This window comes from Sinocyclocheilus rhinocerous, unplaced genomic scaffold, assembly GCF_001515625.1.
Source record: "Sinocyclocheilus rhinocerous isolate Xijiao unplaced genomic scaffold, SAMN03320098_v1.1 scaffold9140, whole genome shotgun sequence".
In the NCBI taxonomy this organism is placed as follows: domain Eukaryota; kingdom Metazoa; phylum Chordata; class Actinopteri; order Cypriniformes; family Cyprinidae; genus Sinocyclocheilus; species Sinocyclocheilus rhinocerous.
The window spans coordinates 38,965-46,495 of NW_015644429.1; the positions used below are offsets into that span (position 1 = coordinate 38,965).

The 7,531-nt window shown below is 35.6% G+C and overlaps 1 long non-coding RNA gene across 1 annotated transcript; it reads right to left on the reverse strand.

Annotated features, from left to right (window-relative positions):
• Positions 1-1,987: 1,987 nt before the first annotated feature.
• Positions 1,988-3,810, reverse strand: LOC107758340 (uncharacterized). Its single transcript, XR_001642015.1, has 2 exons — positions 3,718-3,810; positions 1,988-2,516 (listed from the first exon to the last, which is right to left on the reverse strand). It is a non-coding gene; the product is annotated as an uncharacterized LOC107758340 (long non-coding RNA).
• Positions 3,811-7,531: the final 3,721 nt, after the last annotated feature.

Sequence of the window (7,531 nt, forward strand, 5' to 3'; positions counted from 1 at the left end):
ATTAGGAAATGTAGTGGAGTAAACGTAAAAGTCGGCTGAAATATAAATACTCAAGTAAAGTACAGATACTCGCAAAAAATACTTAAAGGGTTAGTTCACCCAAAAATGAAAATTAGCTTGTGTTTTACTTACCCTCGAAGCATCCTAGGTGTATATGACTTTCTTCTTTCAGACGAATCCAGTCGGAGTAATATTAAAAATTGTCCTGGCTATTCCAAACTCTATCGTTGCAGTCAGCGGGTGTTGCAGTTGAACAGTCCACAAGTTGTCAAATAAAGCGCGCGCATCCATAATAAAACGTGCCGCAGACGGCTCCGGGGGGTGAATAAAGGCCCCCTGTAGCGAATCCATGAGTTTTTGTAAGAAAAATATCCATATTTCAAAGAAAGAGAATATAGTTCGTCAATATTAAAATAAGCTCATGGTTAAGCCCAGTCACTGAAGAGAGATGAATTGTTGAACAGAAAAAACAGAAACTGAATGCAGGGTCCTAATGACAAGTTACATTTTGTCACAAGATATTGTAAAGAAGTGACACAAAACAGATTATTCAAAGGAATTGGAATATTTTACAAGTTGATGAGACTCTAAGGGAATTTTTAAAAGAATCCCCTAGCTTTACTTTTGAACGTGCCCCAACAATAAAAGACAAATTGGTGATGAGTTTTCTTCCAGCCTCAAGACAGGAAACATGGCTAAGATGACCAAAAGGGAATTTTAGCTGTGGTAATTGTAATTATTGCATACATATGGTCCGGACACAAGAAATAAGAAATTTGAGATCACAGATTTTATTAATTGTAACTCAACACGTGTAATTTACAGATTGGAATGTCCGTGTAATTGTTTTTATGTTGGCCTCACTAAGAGGAGGTTATGTGACAGATTGGCTGAACATAGAAATGCAATACGGACTGGTAACATGAATTATCCGATGGCGAAACATTTTATACAGGCCAAGCATGGTAGTGATAGTAACTTGAAGGTCATTGGAATTGAGGTGGAGATAGACTTAGACGGTTGAAACAGTGAGAATACATACATTGAATGCTCTCTCATATGCTGGTCTTAATGAAGATATTGATTTTTCTCCATTCATTGTTTGTGAGTATATTGAATTTTTCACTTTTTATTCTTGGGTTGTATGTGAAAGTTGTTTGGATTGTTTGAGAAATTAATTAACTAATTTGTGTAGTAATTAATTAAAGATCCTGAAAATGTATAGTCACAGGTGTATCCGTTTAGCTACTTCTTATTCTCTATTGTCTCACACCCTGACGAAGGCCTGCTTGGGATGATACACGTTGGTGTCTTTTTAAAATGTAGCCCTGTCTTAGAATAAAGGCTTTTTACTTTGCTGACTATGTGAGTGCATGGACATGGATTTTTTATTTGTATTTATTTTTTTATTTTTTTTTGCAACAGGATCCACCTATATTTTTGAATACTTTAAATGAATTGTGAAGAAATAAACTTAAATTGCACTAAATGTAATTGAAGTGCTTCCAATTTAACACAGTTTAATATATTAAAATATATTGCTAATAGACTAAAGTTGATCTTAAGCACATCTTGAAATATGCTTGATATACTAATTGTTTCAAAATAATACATTTAATATGCATTTAATATGGTATGATTTAACTATAAGTACGTCCAAAAAAAGCACAATTTAAATACATTTCCTTTTCACCTGGGCTGCTTGACTACAGCAGAAGTGAAACTGGTCTGTTTCAGTCCAGATCATGTAACCAATCAAACAGTGACTCTGGGAGTGTGGGCTGAAAATCCCATTTGCATTGTCAGGGTGGAGTGATTGTGATCCTCTCAGAATAGAGCAGCTCTGTCTCCAGAGACCATGTTCAAACCCCAAGAGCTTTATTTGACTAGATTTACTGCTACTGATCGAGCTTCTGAAAAGCACCTGAACAAACACTGCATGCATCTTCATCTGTTAGTTGAATGATGTTGTCAGACACAAATGGAGTTTGTTGAGAAGCTTTATTGAATGTTGCAGCAAACACAGCAGATTGAAAGATCAGCCAGTGCTTTGACACTAGAGCTCTCTTTCAGTATTGAGTTGTAAATGACTACAGCTGCAGCACTAGACTCATGTGAATCCTGCCTGACACAGGACACTCAGATACGCTCATCTTCAGGAGAGAGCAGCGCTCACTGGAGAAACATCAGCACTGCGAGCGACTAACAGAGACTCTTGTGGAACGAGGCCTCATGAGGAGCTCCATCATGTGTTACTCTGCAGACGTACAGCTCTCCCTCTTCCCAGCGTGCTTTGCTGAGGGTCAGGACGCTACTGCGGCTGTAGCGGCCGTCCTGCTCGCTCTCTGCGCTGGTCACAACCCCCTCGGTGACCTCTGAGCCGTCCAGTGTCCAGCTCACCAGCGCCCCCTGTGGAGAGTAAGAGCTGAGCAGGCAGAGCAGTGCGGCTGAGTCTCCAGAGATCTGCAGAGAAGAGGGCGGCAGCAGAGACACTGAGGGCTTCACTGTGGGACCAGCTGCAGGAGACAAACACAACACATTCACAAACACAAAGAAAACACACTGCAGCTCCAGCACTCTTCTGCCCTGCATCACTCACTTCATTTCAACATTTCAGCAGCAGACAGAATGCAGTAAAAATCAAAACAATGTCATCATTTTTTTTTTATTCAACATCACTATAGCTAATATATACATAGCTATATATATATATAAACTACATAATATACATTTCAATGAAATCAATCATCAATGAAACTAAACATACTGTACCAAGACATTTACTGCTTCAGTTTCAGTAGTTTTTATACCCAATATGATGTTCTTACAATTTTATGTTAGCTGTTCTACTCTTATTTTGTCTTTTGTTTACACTTGTTTAGAAACTCAATTTCAGAATGAAATCTTGTGACTGCAGCTCAGATCAAGTGAACATTATATCACTGATTAGCCTTAAATAATGCATTTACGTAATGTAACTTAAAATTGAATATCCTAATAATGTGTTAACTTAATTTATTTATTTATTACACTTTTCAATTTCAAACAGAAATTGTGTGACTACACAGAATATCACTGTTTGGAATTAGAAAACAACTAAATTTACTAAGTGTAAAAATGTACACATATTTTGTATAAAATGTGCTTGTAGTACTCACTGTGAGCAAAAAAAACAAAAAAAAAAACAGATAAAACTCACACATAATGAAATATTATGAGATGCATTATGAAAAAGTGTTTAGACAGCAATTTTTCTTCAAAGTAAATAATTTGGTCACACTTATAATCCTCACAATTAACTATTAATAGTTAATTCACAATTAACTATTAGAATTAACTACAAAATTTCCCCTCAATAAACTCCTAATTTGCTGCTTATTAATAGTTAGTAGGGTAGTTGTTAAGTTTATGTATGGTGTTAGGTTAAGGGATCAAAAATATACTGATGCAGAATAAGTCATTAATAAATGCTTTATAAGTACTAAAGAACAGCCAGTATGCTAGTAATATGCATGATAATAAGCAACTGGTTAATAGTGAGAATTGGTCCCTAAACTAGTATTAATAATAATTCAGTTCTTCTGAATATCTAAATGTATTTTTAAACATTAAACAATTTAAACTATTGTAAATTATATTTATTATTTTTTTTTTTTTTTACTTTTTATACAATCTAAATTGTAGGTTTTCAATGGAAAATTAAAAAGACAGACTTACCGAGCACCAGTTTAGTTCCTCCACCGAATGTGTACCACAGTCATACAATCTAATGAAAGGCTCGTACAAAAACCTCTATTCCACTCGAGTGAACACAAACTCCAGCAGAGAGAGAGAAACAACACTTCAACACACTGAGAGCAGAAGACACTGAGAGCAGAGGTTCACTGCGGTCGGGCCTCCGTTGATACACCACTGGCAAGCTGATAGTCAGTTCATGCAGCTCAATCATCATGATTCAGCTGCTGACAACACTTTTGACTTTTTTTTTCCTCAAAAAGAACGAAACTTTCTCATACATAGTACAATCAAAATGTTTGTTATTGCTTGAAAACAATGTAATTATTTTATAACCAGCCCAGCTAACAATGACCTATTGGTCTGCCAGTGTTTTTTTGGGCGACACAAAGTCAGTATCGTGACACAGGTGGACCTCCGTCTACATACCATCAGTGAGCTGACAAAGCTAATAATGCTGTCAGACTGCCGGTGTTTTTTGGGGTATCACACCAGCAGAGGTTCACTGCGGTCGGGCCTCCATTGATACACCACTGACAAGCTGATAGTCAGTTCATGCAGCTCAATCATCATGATTCACAGAAAAACCTGCAGCTTCAGACAAACATTAACATTAAACATTAAAGGGGTCATATGATGCGATTTCAAGTTTTCCTTTCTCTTTGGAGTGTTACAAGCTGATTGTGCATAGATAAGATCTCTGAAGTTGCAAAGACTAAAGTCTCAAAACCAAAGAGATATATATTATCAAAGTTAAGACTCTGCCACGCCCCCCTAAAACGGCTCGTTCTAACACAAACATTGGCAAACCATGTTTTTATTGCCTCAAGACATATTAGTATACTACTGTATATCATTAAACAGGATATTCCTTGAATCATAGATCAACAGGAGAAACGAATTCAAAGAAAATACTTGTTCATTCATCAAAACAATGTAATAAAACAGAATGAACCGTGTTCCTTTATAATAATCAAATTGAAAACTGCATACTTCTGACCCCTTAACCTACCCTTAAACCAACCCATACACCAAACCCGTCCCTAACCTTAGCTGCATCACACCTCAACAGCAGCAGAAGAGTTGTGCATTAACAAAAGCTTTTAATCATTGTATAACATCTGTTAAAATCATTTGAAGATTTTTTTAAGAAGTGCGTGATCATATGGCTTGAAAGTTTACTGACATTTGTAAGCATTATTATTTACATGAAATAATTATCTGTTAATCATTAGATAATGTTTAATAAGTACATTAGTAAACATTAACAAGCACATAATCTCATATTTTGAGCTATGTGAATATATATTAACTAATGATCTGTTAAGCTTTATATGATGTGTGTTAATTATTTATTAATGACAGTTATTATAAGTGTTACCAAAAGTGTTACCAAAGAGGAATTTAAGTGGAAGGACAGAACTAAATGTCTATCACTCACTGGTTCAATCATTAAAAAAATGGATGAAACAGATGTTCAGTGACTTGTGGTAAAGATGTTAAATATTTATGTATCATTGTTTGTCATCTACATGTAAATCTGTTTGTTGGTCTCACTCTTGTGTCTTGTATATTTCTATACCTCTGTCATGATCGTGTATTGGTGTTTGTTATATGTATTCAGATCTATTTGCAGATCTGTCTGCTTGCACCCTGTACTGTGTTCTTTAGTCTGTTTGTCATAAAAAAACTAATAAAATAAATTAAATTGATTCAACTGGCAGAAATCTTGGAAACAAACCCAGGCAGCCATTTTCATTTTCTTAATACTGTATGTTTTAAATTAAACAGAGATGTTAAATATTACAGTGTCTCATATTGTTGAGTATACAGCAGTCATTAATCTTTGTTGGAAGCTACTGAAGTGATTGGATGCTCCAAGATGGCGGAGTCTTGTGTGATGCTGCATTCATGCTGATATGTGTCAGTATAAACCACTATAAAAAGAACCAGTGAAATATCCACAAAATTGACGTAGTGTTCCTCTAAAGATTAAACATTTAAACCATTAAATTATCACACAATGATAAAAAAATTGTTACTGAGCAAGTATAATTGTGAGAATGTCAAACTATTAGTTCTGTATCAGTGTATATGAGTTTGTTAGCAGCTCAAGCTGTTGTAAATCCTGCCCACTTCTTTGCATTGTCAGCACATGCTTCAGTGCTCTGAGAGTGTTTATAGTGCTGTGAGTTTAACACTTCATGACTGAGAGCAGAACAGAACACAATCTTCATCATCACACAAGACACAACAACAACAATGAACAACATCATCATCCTCATCTGGACCATTGCAGCTTTTATTCACGGTGGGATGTTTATTCTTTTTAATACACTTCCTGCAACAACGGATATTCAATAATTGTCTTTATTTTCTCTTCTTCAGAATCCAGAGGAGTCACTCTGACTCAACCTGAAGTTAAAACTGTTCAGCAGGGTCAAAAAGCTACAATTGAGTGTAGTATGGATGTAGCATTAACATATGATGATTTAGCCTGGTATCAACAAAAACCTGGAGAAGCACCTAAGCTTCTTATTCATGACATAAATAGCCTTTATTCAGGAACTCCATCTAGATTCAGTGGCAGTGGAACAGCATATACTGGAAAAGATTTCTCTCTGACCATCAGTGGAGTCCAGACTGAAGATACAGGAGATTATTACTGTCAGAGTTACCACAACATCAACAGTAAAAGAGTATTCACACAGTGATATAGAGTCGAACAAAAACCTCTGTCAGTCAGAGTCACAGTGACTGCACTGATACAGCTGAGAGACACTGCAGCTGCTGATGAGAGGATCACAAACAACACAATGACACAGTTTATCAAAGTTTCAAGAGATTTAAATTAATTGTAATTATTTATTTATTGACATGGCATTTGGATATCAGATCAGTATTTCACCTTAATAATATATACAACACATAAGATAATAAAATCTGATACATTTAAGCGGGCTGTGAGTGATATATCGATATTTTGATATTATGAGCCTAATTTACACAAGTTACATTTCTATCAACTCAAATGCAATCAAAATATATAACACTAGCTTTTTAACACTAGCCTTTGTTGTTTTAAATAAAACAGAAAGATGAATTATGGAGAAAAATTCAAGTCACGTATGAGATCAGTCGTCTGATGAAAGTTAATTGGTCAGTGCATGACAACAGTCAAGAAAGGCTGTCCGGTTTCTGTGCGATCTAAAATGTGTAAATCTAGTGCTTCCATTAAGAGACACAACAAAATAAGGTACTTCATTTTGTAGAAAAAAAACAAATTCTAAAAAATAAATGTAAACAAACAAAATGTGCGGAACAGAAACACGTAGAACAGAAGATGGGCATTGTGTGAAGATGTGGAGAGGGTCAAAATAAAGATGCCTCTTAAAAATATATAGAAGCATCGATACATCATATGCTGAATCATTTAATGAATGTATCGTTACACCCCTGCTATAAACTATAAATGATAGTGTAAATGGGCAGAGCCCTTCAGAATTAAACCCAGATCCTGAGTTCATTCAAATGCCCAAGGTGTTTCTGGGGGTGTGATTCTAGTAACCCACACCTATGAACTGGCCACATTAATCTGTTTCTCTCCACGAACAGACAGTGAGTGATTCTGGTATTTTGATGCACTGTAAATGTATTGACATTAAAGCCACATGACATGTCCAGAAGATGACATCACTCAACTAATTATTCTTTCTGGTATGTGATATTCGTGACCTTCAGAACACAAACCACAATCATGGAGACACTAGACACTTCACACAGTATCTACATGACA